Below are 16,103 nucleotides of genomic sequence, written 5' to 3' on the forward strand. Positions count from 1 at the left end.
CTTTGTACACAAATTGTTCAATATTTTATCAGGCTGACTTGAAAGATCATACGCAACATTTTGCTGCGTGGCAATACTGTGTTTGGATTCTGAAGGGCATTTATACAAAAGAGGTGGTCTAGACACTGTATTAATACCATTATGCATTTGAATCCCATCTACAGCTACCATCTAAGATATTAATTTCCCTCCACAAGGGGGCGGACATGTAACGTTTCCAAAATGGGATAGTATTGTACATGTAACGTTTCCAAAATGGGATAGTATTGTCCATGTAACGTTTCCAAAATGGGATAGTATTGTACATGTAACGTTTCCAAAATGGGATAGTATTGTACATGTAACGTTTCCAAAATGGGATAGTATTGTACATGTAACGTTCTGCCCCCTTGTGAGTTAATAGTATTGCATGCTGTAGCAGGCTATATAAAGAGGAAGACCTCCATTGATGATTCAGTTCGTTGTAACATCTCGTCTGGACAGGTCACCGTCCTTAGTTAGTTAGTTAGTTAGTTAGTTAACGAAGCTAACGTTAGCTAGTTCATTATCACAAAAGTGAGAACTGCTCTAGATTGGAAACTTACGTTAATGAGTGTAAAGCCATGTTGGCAGTATGGAAACGATATACAATATATGGGAAAGAATATAGTTGAGGAAATAATCCAAACCTAGTTGTGCCTAGTTAGGACATAACGTTAGCTAGCTAGCTAACGGTACTGTACTGTAGCTCATACAACGCCGACGGTCAAACCCGGCTTTCTAATATTTACGTTAATTAGCTATAGTTACGTTATTGAAGATATTCACAGAAAACCATCATTGTCTTCGTTATTCATTATTAGTATGTTATATTATTATAATACATTATTTCGATACATATTCAGAGCCAAACATCAACCCAACTTAACCTTTTTAACTGTTGTCGCATCCAAACTTGTCACCATCGTTTCCAGTTGTAATTGCGAAGTTCCCGGAAGAAGTCCAGCAACAACGGAGGTTCCTCGATGAACCCACCTTCTAACAAGTTCTTTGAAGAACCTTTTGGGTCTGTTTTTCATTGACCAAGAACCCTACGGTTCTTAGGGGATCTGAGAACAACTCCAGTTGAACCCTTCATTTTTAGAGTGTAGTCGGCTCTATTTACTCTCAGATTCAAACATGATGATTAGCATCAACGATCAAGTCAGCTGCTGCTGCTCCAATACAGTATGAGGTGAGACGGTGAACTGGGCAGTCAGCTGCTGCTGCTCCAATACAGTATGAGGTGAGACGGTGAACTGATGTTGAACTGGGCAGTCAGCTGCTGCTGCTCCAATACAGTATGAGGTGAGACGGTGAACTGATGTTGAACTGGGCAGTCAGCTGCTGCTGCTCCAATACAGTATGAGGTGAGACGGTGAACTGATGTTGAACTGGGCAGTCAGTCATTCATTCTGTACTATGAGTCTATCAAATCAAATTGAATTTGACCTTACAGTGAAATGCTTACTTACAAGCCCCTAACCAACAATGCAGTTTTAAAAAGTACAAATAAGAATACTAAATAAAAGGAACAAGAATGAAAGAGCAGAAGTTAAATAATAATAGCTAGACTATATACAGGAGGTACCGGTACAGAGTCAATGTGCGGGGGCACCGGTTAGTCGAGGTAATTGAGGTAATATGTACATGTAGGTAGAGTTATTAAAGTGACTATGCATAGATGATAACAGAGAGTGGGGGGGGGGGCTTCCTCTGACACCGCCTGGTAAAGAGGTCTTGGATGGCAGGGAGCTTGGCCCCAGTGATGTACTGGGCTGTACGCACTACCCTCTGTAGTGCCTTGCGGTCGGAGGCAGAGCAGTTGCCATACCAGGCAGAGATGCAACCAGTCAGGATGCTCTCGATGGTGCAGCTGTAGAAGCTTTTGAGGATCTGAGGACCCATGCTAAATCTTTTCAGTCTCTTGAGGAGGAATAGGTTTTGTCGTGCCCTCTTCACGATTATCTTGGTGTGCTTGGACCATGATAGTTTGTTAGTGATGTGGACACCAAGGAACTTGAAGCTCTCAACCTGCTCCACTACAGCCCCGTCGATGAGAATGGGGGCGTGCTCAGTCTTCCTTTTCCTGTAGTCCACAATCATCTCCTTTGTCTTGATCACGTTGAGGGAGAGGTTGTTGTCCTGGGACCACACGGCCAGGTCTCTGACCTCCCTATAGGCTGTCTCATCGTTGTTGGTGATCAGGCCTACCACTGTTGTGGCATCGGCAAACTTAATAATGGTGTTGGAGTCGTGCCTGGCTGTGCAGTCATGAGTGAACAGGGAGTACAGGAGGGGGCTGAGCACGCACCCCTGAGGGGCCCCTGTGTTGAGGATCAGTGTGGCGGATGTGTTGTTACCTACCTTTAAAAAACATGAGCTGGCGCACACCCAGAAGAATAGTTTGTGAGGAGGTCCTGACTAATGGCGAATAAACTATAAACTATCAAAATAAAGTTGCACACTCCATGTATAAACTCCCAGCAATTGAATGGGTATTTACCAACGTTTCAGCATCACTATGCCTTCTTCAGGGTGATGTCATCAATACTTGAACCAGGTTATGTAGACAAACAGTGCAATTAGTGCAACCAATGACAATAGAGAGGGGTGTGTCATAATGATTTAGTTAATTAAAATGAATTAGTGAAACTGTTAAATAGTATATGACATTAAATATTTTACTGTATTGTTATCATATAGAAACATCATGGAATATTGTACATCATATTAAATATATTACTCTATTGTTATCATATAGAAACATCATGGAATATTGTACATCATATTAAATATATTACTCTATTGTTATCATATAGAAACATCATGGAATATTGTACATCATATTAAATATATTACTCTATTGTTATCATATAGAAACATCATGGAATATTGTACATCATATTAAATATATTACTGTATTGTTATCATATAGAAACATCATGGAATATTGTACATCATATTAAATATATTACTCTATTGTTATCATATAGAAACATCATGGAATATTGTACATCATATTAGCATCAACATACATTATTGTTTCATTCAATTTCACATAATAAGGATATTTAATATTTTCAAGTTCAGAAGTCAGATCCCATCACCTGCTATGTAAAAGAGACAGAATAATGCACAATGGTCAATGCTATCTGGGATCCTTGGGACATGCCTACCCTAAACCCTAACCTTAACCCCTACCTTAACCATTTTAAATGTCAACTTCAACGGCCTAGGGACATCCCAAGGATGTATCTCTACCTGAAAATACATGATCTAAGTGATTGATAGTTGGTATTCAGCAGTCATAAAGCCTTATTTACTTTTTACATTTTTTACATTTTAGTCATTTAGCAGACGCTCTTATCCAGAGCGACTTACAAATTGGTGCATTCACCTATAATATCCAGTGGAACAACCACTTTACAATAGTGCATCTAAATCTTTTAAGGGGGGGGTTAGAAGGATTACTTTATCCTATCCCAGGTGTCTCCGGAAGGTGGTGATTGACTCCGCTGTCCTGGCGTCGTGAGGGAGCTTGTTCCACCATTGGGGTGCCAGAGCAGCGAACAGTTTTGACTGGGCTGAGCGGGAACTGTGCTTCCTCAGAGGTAGGGAGGCGAGCAGGCCAGAGGTGGATGAACGGAGTGCCCTTGTTTGGGTGTAGGGCCTGATCAGAGCCTGAAGGTACGGAGGTGCCGTTCCCCTCACAGCTCCGTAGGCAAGCACCATGGTCTTGTAGCGGATGCGAGCTTCGACTGGAAGCCAGTGGAGAGAGCGGAGGAGCGGGGTGACGTGAGAGAACTTGGGAAGGTTGAACACCAGACGGGCTGCGGCGTTCTGGATGAGTTGTAGGGGTTTAATGGCACAGGCAGGGAGCCCAGCCAACAGCGAGTTGCAGTAATCCAGACGGGAGATGACAAGTGCCTGGATTAGGACCTGCGCCGCTTCCTGTGTGAGGCAGGGTCGTACTCTGCGAATGTTGTAGAGCATGAACCTACAGGATCGGGTCACCGCCTTGATGTTGGTGGAGAACGACAGGGTGTTGTCCAGGGTCACGCCAAGGCTCTTAGCACTCTGGGAGGAGGACACAAGGGAGTTGTCAACCGTGATGGCGAGATCATGGAACGGGCAGTCCTTCCCCGGGAGGAAGAGCAGCTCCGTCTTGCCGAGGTTCAGCTTGAGGTGGTGATCCGTCATCCACACTGATATGTCTGCCAGACATGCAGAGATGCGATTCGCCACCTGGTTGTCAGAAGGGGGAAAGGAGAAGATTAATTGTGTGTCGTCTGCATAGCAATGATATGAGAGACCATGTGAGGATATGACAGAGCCAAGTGACTTGGTGTATAGCGAGAATAGGAGTGGGCCAAGAACAGAGCCCTGGGGGACACCAGTGGTGAGAGCACGTGGTGCGGAGACAGATTCTCGCCACGCCACCTGGTAGGAGCGACCTGTCAGGTAGGACGCAATCCAAGCGTGCGCGGTGCCGGAGATGCCCAGCTCGGAGAGGGTGGAGAGGAGGATCTGATGGTTCACGGTATCAAAGGCAGCAGATAGGTCTAGAAGGATGAGAGCAGAGGAGAGAGAGTTAGCTTTAGCAGTGCGGAGAGCCTCCGTGACACAGAGAAGAGCAGTCTCAGTTGAATGACCAGTCTTGAAACCTGACTGATTAGGATCAAGAAGGTCATTCTGAGAGAGATAGCAAGAGAGCTGGCCAAGCACGGCGCGTTCAAGAGTTTTGGAGAGAAAGGAAAGAAGGGATACTGGCCTGTAGTTGTTGACATCGGAGGGATCGAGTGTAGGTTTTTTCAGAAGGGGTGCAACTCTCGCTCTCTTGAAGACGGAAGGGACGTAGCCAGCGGTCAAGGATGCGTTGATGAGCGAGGTGAGGTAGGGGAGAAGGTCTCCGGAAATGGTCTGGAGAAGAGAGGAGGGGATAGGGTCAAGTGGGCAGGTTGTTGGGCGGCCGGCCGTCACAAGACGCAAGATTTCATCTGGAGAGAGAGGGGAGAGAGGTCAAAGCACAGGGTAGGGCAGTGTGAGCAGGACCAGCAGTGTCGTTTGACTTGTCAACCTTCTTTTCAAAATGGTTGACGAAGTCATCCGCAGAGAGGGAGGAGGGGGGGGAGGGGGAGGAGGATTAAGGAGGGAGGAGAAGGTAGCAAAGAGCTTCCTAGGGTTAGAGGCAGATGCTTGGAGTTTAGAGTGGTAGAAAGTGGCTTTAGCAGCAGAGACAGAAGAGGAAAATGTAGAGAGGAGGGAGTGAAAGGATGCCAGGTCCGCAGGGAGGCGAGTTTTCCTCCATTTCCGCTCGGCTGCCCGGAGCCCTGTTCTGTGAGCTCGCAGTGAGTCGTCGAGCCACGGAGCAGGAGGGGAGGACCGAGCCGGCCTGGAGGATAGGGGACAGAGGAAATCAAAGGATGCAGAGAGGGAGGAGAGGAGGGTTGAGGAGGCAGAATCAGGAGATAGGTTGGAGAAGGTTTGAGCAGAGGGAAGAGATGATAGGATGGAAGAGGAGAGAGTAGCGGGAGAGAGAGAGCGAAGGTTGGGACGGCGCAATACCATCCGAGTAGGGGGAGAGTGAGAAGTGTTGGATGAGAGCGAGAGGGAAAAGGATACAAGGTAGTGGTCGGAGACTTGGAGGGGAGTTGCAATGAGATTAGTGGAAGAACAGCATCTAGTAAAGATGAGGTCAAGCGTATTGCCTGCCTTGTGAGTAGGGGGGGAAGGTGAGAGGGTGAGGTCGAAAGAGGAGAGGAGTGGAAAGAAGGAGGCAGAGAGGAATGAGTCGAAGGTAGACGTGGGGAGGTTAAAGTCACCCAGAACTGTGAGAGGTGAGCCATCCTCAGGAAAGGAACTTATCAAGGCGTCAAGCTCATTGATGAACTCTCCAAGGGAACCTGGAGGGCGATAAATGATAAGGATGTTAAGCTTGAAAGGGCTGGTAACTGTGACAGCATGGAATTCAAATGAGGAGATAGACAGATGGGTCAGGGGAGAAAGAGAGAATGTCCACTTGGGAGAGATGAGGATTCCAGTGCCACCACCCCGCTGGCTCGATGCTCTAGGGGTATGCGAGAACACGTAGTCAGACGAGGAGAGAGCAGTAGGAGTAGCAGTGTTATCTGTGGTCATCCATGTTTCCGTCAGCGCCAGGAAGTCTAGGGACTGGAGGGTAGCATAGGCTGAGATGAACTCAGCCTTGTTGGCCGCAGACCGGCAGTTCCAGAGGCTGCCGGAGACCTGGAACTCCACGTGGGTCGTGCGCGCTGGGACCACCAGGTTAGAGCGGCAGCGGCCACGCGGTGTGGAGCGTTTGTATGGCCTGTGCAGAGGAGAGAGAACAGGGATAGGCAGACACATAGTAGACAAGCTACAGAAGAGGCTACGCTAATGCAAATGAGATTGGAGTGACAAGTGGACTACACGTCTCGAATGTTCAGGAAGTTAAGCTTACGTTGCAAAAATGTTATTGACTAAAATGATACAGTACTGCTGGCTGGTGGAGTAGGCTAGCTAGCAGTGGCTGCGTTGTTGACTTTGAACGTGTAGCTGGCTAGGTAACCTCGGTAGTTTCAGTACTACACCTTGTCATGATACAAAGCAACTTTGTAGCTAGCTAGCTAACATAACACTAATCAAGACGTTCCTTGTAGTGTATTTAGTTTCAACAATGCTGCTCGTCGGTAATAGTTGGCTAGGTTAGGAAAAATGGCGTCGCGGGGGACGGAAATAGCTGGCTAGCTAACCTCGATGGCTGGCTAGCTAACAATTATCAATTAACAATTATCAAGCTATGACAAAGACAACTAGGTAGCTCGCTAGGTAACACTGCACTAGTCAAATCGTTCCGTTGTGAAGTATTAGTAACTACAGCGCTGCTAGTCGGTAACGGATGGCTATCTGGCAGTGGGTTAATGATGACTAGGTGTGTTGAGTAAGTCTGGCGCCGCGTCGCGGCTGGCTAGCACACCTCGATAATACTCAAACTCAAGCTACACAATTATCTTTGATACAAAGACGGCTATGTAGCTAGCTAAGAAGAATTGCTCAGATCAAACAAATCAAGCCGTTGTAATGTAGCGAAGTGGAATATTACCTGTGGAGCGAAGCGTGGTGCGACTGCTCGCTCCAAACCGGAACCAACAATCAGACCGGAACCAACAATGTTTAGACATTAAAGTAGCCTTCCCTGTAGCTCAGTTGGTAGAGCATGGTGTTTGCAACACCAGGGTTGTGGGTTCGATTCCCACGGGGGGCCAGCACAGAAAAAAAATAAAAAAAAGAAAAAGAAAAAAAATGTATGAAATGAAATGTATGCATTCACTACTGTAAGTCGCTCTGGATAAGAGCGTCTGCTAAATGACTAAAATGTAAATGTAAAATGTAGACTGTTGTTCATGTTTTGTTGGGTTCAAGTGTACTAGGGAATAGATTGCTTTCTTGTTCTTGACTTCTCTCCCAGACATGTTTAGGGTTGGAACTACCTTGCTGGGTGTTCTAGTGCCTCTAGCTTGGAGTTGTATTATCTTTCCTTTTTTGTGATGACACAGCCACAGTGTTTCACTTTTTAATGTGTATAGTATTGCTTACTAGGTGTGTCCAATCAATTTTGTAACCACTCCCTCTCCAATTAGGGCTAATTGGAAAAGCTGTTAAAAAGAGGACATTGTATCATTTCTTTGTACTCCCTGACGAAGGCCATGCAGCCGAAACGCGTTGGATTTTTTTTAAACATTGTTTCTATTGAACATGCCATACTAATAAAGGCATTTTAATCAATTATATGAAGAGTGCCTTGGTCCTCCTTTCTTTTTGATGACCAACTCACCCCCTTTACCAAAGAGCACCTTCTGTCTACCAAAATGTACTATTGTGTACCTCAGTAGCGCTTCCCTTCCTCATTTTTCTACTAGTTGAAAATAACTTCTATTTCACATTATAATCAACTACAATGCTTCACCTTCACCAATATAAACATGGTGTCTACTGGCTGTCAACAATTATAAACAAGAAAAAATATATATATTCTCCCCACTAGCTTCTAGAACTCTCATCTTCCTAAAACTCACTAGCTTCTAGAACTCTCGTCCCCTTGGAACGAGCCCAAACAAAACTCATCTCCGACACGGAAAAACGTGCAGTCAAAATAAATTGTGATCTATAGCAACGCACTAGCTAAACGCAAAAAAACTAATCTTCTTGACTGCCCACCCTTGAGACAATCAGAAACCAAGTTGTCCTTACCACAGACATGTCTGATTTCAAGAGGAAACTCCTGCAATATCCGTAGTAACTTTCCACCTCACTGCGGAGCTTCTCTCTCTATTCAGGGTTCACTAGATAGGCATGTTGTTGGAACGGGGCCCAGTCCCCAATGTCATGCTCTAGTACATTTGTGTTGGCACATCTGAGAATGAACCCTGATATTCTAAAAACAGGGCAACAATGTCATTATAATTGTACCAAAAAAATTGTCAGTTGGTTGCATAAATAATTATCACTACTAAATGTTACATGAAATGTAAATATTTGATTGCATAGTCATATTTTCAACGTCATTTTGCTAGATGGGATATCCCCAATGTCAAAACAGTTTTAACGTGTCCAAATCAATAACCAATATGCAGAAACAGTTTGTGATAAATTGAAAACCTAAACATAACATGTGCTATATACACAAACATCTGCCACAATAATTATATTACTTGTATTATTTAAAACAAGCACCTTATAAAACTGTACAAGCACCAGAAACACTGTTGTTTTGACAAGTAGCAATAAATCACTGATATCGATTAGGGGGGAAATCAGGTTGTACGTGATGTTGAAACTAACACAACTAAAAAAACACATGGAAATGGGAGATATATTTCACCTCACTGATTAGAGGACAACCTGCAGAAGACAGTCAGCTACATTTTGGAGTGATGCATTTAAATTTAGGGGTCGCTTAACAAAGGAACACAACACTTATTTGTCATAACTCATCGATATCATGTGGATTTTTTTTTCTTTTTACCGTTGTTTTACCAGTTAAGTTGACTGAGAACACATTCTCATTTACAGCAACAACCTGGGGAATAGTTACAGGGGAGAGGAGGGGAATGAACGAGCCAATTGTAAGCTGGGGATGATTAGGTGGCCGTGATGGTATGAGGGCCAGATTGGGAATTTAGCCAGGACACCGGGGTTAACACCCCTACAATAAGTAACTCTTACGATAAGTGCAATGGGATCTTTAATGACCTCAGAGAGTCAGGACACCCGTTTAACGTCCCATCCGAAAGACGGCACCCTACACAGGGCAGTCACTGCCCTGGGGCATTGTTTAGACCAGAGGAAAGAGTGCCTCCGACTGGCCCTCCAGCAGCATATGGTCTCCCATCCAGGGACTGACCAGGACCAACCCTGCTTAGCTTCAGAAGCAAGCCAGCAGTGGGATGCAGGGTGGTATGCTGCTGGCAATCAATTGTGCGAAAGGAGGAAGATGAGTTTACACGTCCCATTAAAACGAACAGCTCAAAAACCACATGGAATCTGGGAATAATGTGTACATCACTGGTTAGAGGACAACTTGTAGAAAACAGCTCGCTACATTTTGAAGTGTTGCGTTTTGATTCAAGTGGGTCAGCAACATGGTAAGTGTAACACAACTCTTTCTTTTGTTAGTCACTTTTTGTTAAATCTCATAAATAGTACTCTTCCATTTCAGAGCCTGGATTTTCCCCCTGAGGCTAATATCCATATCATGCTGAAATCAATAGAACAGGGGACAAACGTTTAGGTTCTACATTGTGACATCATTAAAATACTCCTTCTACAATGTTAAAACATTCTACATTGTGACATTAATTCATTGATATCATGAAACAATTCCTTCATGTATGTATTTTCTGATGTTTGATCAGAGATCTTTTATCAGAGTATCTCTTGTCACACTGATCACAGCTATAAGGCTTCTCTCCTGTGTGTCTCCGCTGGTGTGAAGTCAGACTGCTCAATGCAGCAAAACTCTTCCCACATTGACCACAGCTATAAGGTTTCTCTCCTGTGTGTGTTCTCTGGTGTGAAGTCAGACTGCTCAATGCAGCAAAACTCTTCCCACATTGACCACAGCTATAAGGTTTCTCTCCTGTGTGTCTTCTCTGGTGTTGAGTCAGAGTGCCAAATGTAGTAAAACTCTTCCCACATTGATCACAGCTATAAGGTCTCTCTCCTGTGTGTGTTCTCTGATGAATTTTAATGCCTGATGAGGTGAATCTCTTCCCACAGTCAGAGCAGCAGTGAGTTATCTTCCCTGTGGATGTCTGCAGGTGTTTATTGAGGTGTTCTAATGTGGAGAGACTCTTCTCTGCCTTGTCAGCATCATGATGTTGTTGAGGCTCCCCAGAGGATCCACGATAGTCCCGTATCTCTCCTGTGTGAACAACAAAGTCAGACAGATGATTAAAGGCCCACAACAGCAGAAATCCACTGTAAAAGGTGATGCCAACAGCGGCGCCATGATGTTGGACAACAATTGACGTCTGTAATGAATGTTAAAATTGTTTGATATTTGCCTTAAAATGAGCAAGAATAGTCATATTTTGTCTTGTTTTCACATTAGTAGTAACATCAATGATTGTAGGCTAGAAATAAGTTATTCATGTTGTTGAACCTCTAAGCAGTGTGCCAGACGACTTTTGGTCTCCAATATAGGCCCCTTTCTGTGTTTGCTAAAATTGTGGCACGAGGGCAATTTGATTGCAGAAACTCCTCCCTGCTAATGAGGAAACCGATAGTTATGGATGTAGTATATCTGCCTGGAGCAAAAATGGTGAGCAAAGATTTTAGTTTTTCACAATGTATTCTGAATGTGAATGGGGGAAATTCAGGGGAGTAACATCCATTTCCAGATTGCTTATGAGTACATTTCACACTACCTTGGATTATAAGCAGGTATATCTCTCTGGTCACCCCTAAAGCCAACTCCTCCTTTGGTCGTCTCTCCTTCCAGTTCTCTGCTGCCAATGACTGGAACGAACTATAAAAATCTCTGAAACTGGAAACACTTATCTCCCTCACTAGCTTTAAGCACCAGCTATCAGAGCAGCTCCCAGATCACTGCACCTGTACATAGCCCATCTATAATTTAGCCCAAACTACTACCTCTTCCCCTACTGTATTTATTTATTTTGCTCCTTTGCACCATATTATTTATATTTTAACTTTGAACTTTCTTCAAATAACATATCTACCATTCCAGTGTTTTACTTGATATATTGTATTTACTTTGCCACCATGGCCTTTTTTGCCTTTACCTCCCTTATCTCACATCATTTGCTCACATTGTATATAGTCTTATTTTTTTCTACTGTATCATTGATTGTATGTTGTTTTACTCCTAGTGTAACTCTGTGTTTTTGTATGTTGTCGAACTGCTTTGCTTTATCTTGGCCAGGTCGCAATTGTAAATGAGAACTTGTTCTCAACTTGCCTACCTGGTTAAATAAAGGTGAAATAAAAATAAATAAAAAAATAAAAAATTGTAAGGATATTTGAATGTCCTGTTTAATATAATGTTTGCTAAAGCATTAAGAATGATGTGTAATTATTGAAGAACTGCGTTAATGACAGTATCCATTTGGGTGTTGTCAATAAAGTTAAGATTTTATTTATTTATTTACAGAAACTAGAATATGCATATAATTATTAGCTTTGGATAGAAAACACTCCAAAGTTTCTAAAACGGTTTGAATGGTGTCTGTGAGTATAACAGAACTCATTTGGCAGGCCAAAACCTGAGAAGAGTCTGTACAGGAAGTACCCTGTCTGACCATTTCTTGGCCTTCTTGATCATCTCTATCCAAAACAGGGGATCTCTGCTGTTACGTGACACTTCCTACGGCTCCCATGGGCTCTCAGAAGGCGGCAAAAAGCTGAATGGTGGCTTTGCAGGCCATGGCTGAAAAACATTAGCGCGTTTGGATAGTGGTCGGTCAGAATACTATGAGACTGAGGCGCGTGCACGAGTCGACTCCATGTTTACTTTCTCTCTCTTTGAACGAAAACAACCACTCCCGGTCAGAATATTATCGCTTTTATACGAGAAAAATGGCATAAAAATTGATTTTAAACAGCGGTTGACATGCTTCGAAGTACGGTAATGGAATATTTAATTTTTTTTGTCACGAAACGCGTCGGGCGCGTAACCCTTCGTCACCCTTGGATAGTGTCTTGAACGCACAAACAAAACGCCGCTATTTGGATATAACTATGGATTATTTTGAACCAAACCAACATTTGTTATTGAAGTAGAAGTCCTGGGAGTGCATTCTGACGAAGAACAGCAAAGGTAATAACATTTTTCTTATAGTAAATCTGACTTTGGTGAGGGCTAAACTTGGTGGGTGTCTAAATAGCTAGCCCTGTGATGCCGGGCTATCAACTTAGAATATTGCAAAATGTGCTTTCACCGAAAAGCTATTTTAAAATCGGACATAGCGAGTTCATAGAGGAGTTCTGTATATATAATTCTTAAAATAATTGTTATGTTTTTTGTGAACGTTTATCGTAAGTAATTTAGTAAATTCACCGGAAGTGTTCGGTGGGAATGCTAGTTCTGAACGTCACATGCTAATGTAAAAAGCTGGTTTTTGATATAAATATGAACTTGATTGAACAAAACATGCATGTATTGTTTAACATAATGTCCTAGGAGTGTCATCTGATGAAGATCATCAAAGGTTAGTGCTGCATTTAGCTGTGGTTTTATTTTTTGTGACCTTATATGCTAGCTTGAAAAATGGGTGTCTGATTATTTCTGGCTGGGTACTCTGCTGACATAATCTAATGTTTTGCTTTCGCTGTAAAGCCTTTTTGAAATCGGACAGTGTGGTTAGATAAAGGAGAGTCTTGTCTTTAAAATGGTGTAAAATAGTCATATGTTTGAAAAATTGAAGTTTTTGTATTTTTGAGGAATTTGTAATTCGCGCCACGCCTATCATTGGATATTGGAGCAGGTGTTCCGCTAGCGGAACGTCTAGATGTAAGAGGTTAACACAGTGTCCAAAGAAGGGCCAGATGTATACAGAATGGTGTCGTCTGAGTAGAGGTGGATCAAGGAATCCCCCGCAGCAAGAGCAACATCGTTGGTATATACAGAGAAAAGAGTCGGTGTGAGAATTGAACCCTGTGGTACCCCCACAGAAACTGCCAGAGGTCTGGACAACAGGCCCTCTGATTTGACACACTGAACTCTATCTAAGAAGTAGTTGGTGAACCAGGCGAGTCAGTCATTTGAGAAACCAAGGCTGTTGAGTATGCCGATAAGAATACAGTGATTGACAGAGTCGAAAGCCTTGGCCAGGTCGGAGAAGAGGGCAGTACAGTACTGTCTTTTATCGATGGCGGTTATGATATCGTTTAGTACCTTGAGTGTGGCTGAGGTGCACCCGTGTCCAGCTCGGAAACCGGATTGCACAGCGGAGAAGGTACGGTGAGATTCAAAATGGTCAGTGATCTGTTTGTTAACTTGGATGTTGAAGACTTTAGAAAGGCAGGGCAGGATGGATATAGGTCTGTAACAGTTTGGGTCTAGAGTGTCACCCCCTTTGAAGAGGGGGATGACCGTGGAAGCGTTACAATCTTTAGGAATCTCGGACGATACGAAAGAGAGGTTGAACAGACTAGTAATAGGGGTTGCCACAATGGCAGTGGAACATTTTAGAAAGAGAGGGTCCAGATTGTCTATCTCAGCTGATTTTTACGGGACCAGGTTTTGCAGCTCTTTCAGAACATCTGCTATCTGGATTTGGGTGAAGGAGAAGCTGGGGAGGCTTGGGGAAGTAGCTTCGGGGGGTGGGGAGCTGTTGGCCGGGGTTGGGGTAGCCAGGAGGAAAGCATGGCCAGCCGTAGAGAAATGCTTATTGAAATTCTCGATTATCGTGGATTTATCGGTGGTGACAGTGTTTCCTAGCCTCAGTGCAGTGGGCAGCTGGGATGAGGTGCTCTTATTCTCCATGGACTTTACAGTGTCCCAAAATTTTTGGAGTTAAAGCTACAGGATGCAAATTTCTGTTTGAAAAAGCTAGCTTTTGCTTTCCTAACTGACTGTGTATTGGTTCCCGACTTCTCTGAAAAGTTGCATATCGCGGGGACTATTCGATGCTAGTGCAGTACGCAACAGGATGTTTTTGTGCTGGTCGAGGGCAGTCAGGTCTGGAGTGAACCAAGGGCTATATCTGTTGTTAGTTTTACAATTTTTGAAAGGGCCGTGCTTATTTAAGGTGGTGAGGAAATTACTTTTAAAGAACAACCAGGTATCCCAGTTTAGGTCACCTAACAGAATGAACTCTGAAGATAGATGGGGGGCAATCAATTCACATATGGTGTCCAGGGCACAGCTGGGAGCTGAGTGGGGTCTGTAACAGGCGGCAACAGTGAGAGACTTATTTCTGGAGAGATTCATTTTTTTAATTAGAAGCTCGAACTGTTTGGGCTTAGACCTGGAAAGTATGATAGAACTTTGCAGGCCATCTCTGCAGTAGATTGCAACTCCTCCCCCTTTGGCAGTTCTATCTTGACGGAAAATGTTGTAGATGGGGATGGAAATTTCAGAATTTTTGGTGGCCTTCCAAAGCCAGGATTCAGACACGGCAAGGACATCAAGGTTGGCGGAGTGTGCTAAAGCAGTGAGTAAAACAAACTTAGGGAGGAGGCTTCTGATGTTAACATGCATGAAACCAAGGCTTTTACGGTTACAGAAGTCAACAAATGAGAGCGCCTGGGGACACACAGGGCCTGGCTTAACCTCTACATCACCCGAGGAACAGAGAAGTAGGATGAGGGAATGGTTAAAGGCTATCAGAACTGGTCATCTAGTGCGTTTTGAACAGAGAATAAAAGGAGCAGATTTCTGGGCGTGGTAGGATAGATTCAAGGGATAACGTACAGACGGGTATAGTAGGGTGCGAGTACAGTGGAGGTAAACCTAGGCATTGAGTGACGATAAGAGAGGTTGCATTTCTGGAGGCACCAGTTATGCTAGGTGAGGTGTCAGGGAAATTGCAAGATTATGTTATAATGCTTGTATTGCATTATAATGGTTGTTTTATTTGACAGAATAGAGTATTTTGTTAACTATTGTGTGTGTTTTACTGAGGATGGGCCTCTATGAGGTAACACGGACAGAAGATTTACGATGTCTTTGGGTGATAAAACCTAAAGAGCATTCCAGAGAACATGAGTTAATGGTTCTATTCTATACCGTACCAGGAAGAGACGGTTCCAGTTTGGAGTAGGAGGACCAGACACTGGTCTTTACAATGAAAACTGCTGAAACAGCAGATGCTGTCTGCTATGTATTATAGATATCTTTCATACAAATGTTAACCTTGTGACCATTCTATGTATCGGTTGTTCGTCATGTAGGTTGAAAGGGGTGTATCTTGGCTATAAAAGATATTTGTACTTTTGTTTTGCCACTCTCAACGGATCATTAGAAAATGGTGAATCGTTGATAAGTCATTGCTATTGTAAAGATCTTATTATTAAAGATTTAGTTTAAGTATAACTCTAACTTGTGTGAAGTTTGTCTCTCCTCATTTGATAGTAAAGAAATTAACCACCACAGAGGTCACCGCATGTGTGGGAGGTGGGACAAAAGAGCTCTCTGAGGCATGTTGAGTGGGACGAGGGGCTCCGCAGTAAAATAAAACAATGATAACTACCCTAAACAACAGTATACAAGGCATATTGACATTAGAGAGACATAAAGAGAGGCCAAAAGCAATCACAAGTGTTGATTGGGAGAGCTAGCTAAGACAACAACGGGTAAGACAACAGTTAATCAGCTAAGACAACAACAACAGGTAAAATGGTGATGAATGGGCAGAGAGGGTCGATTAACTACACACAGGGCCTGAGTTCGAGGCTGGGGCCGACAGATAAACAAAACAAACAAAATGGAGTACCGTGATTAATGAACAGTCCAGCAGGCATCAGCTATGTAGCCAAGTGATCATAGGGTCCAGTGAACGGGAATATACGAAACAGGGAAGCCGGTAAGTAGTCGTTACTATGCTAGCCGGGAGATG

This window comes from Salmo salar, unplaced genomic scaffold, assembly GCF_965601325.2.
Source record: "Salmo salar unplaced genomic scaffold, fSalSal1 ptg000408l, whole genome shotgun sequence".
Lineage (NCBI taxonomy): Eukaryota > Metazoa > Chordata > Actinopteri > Salmoniformes > Salmonidae > Salmo > Salmo salar.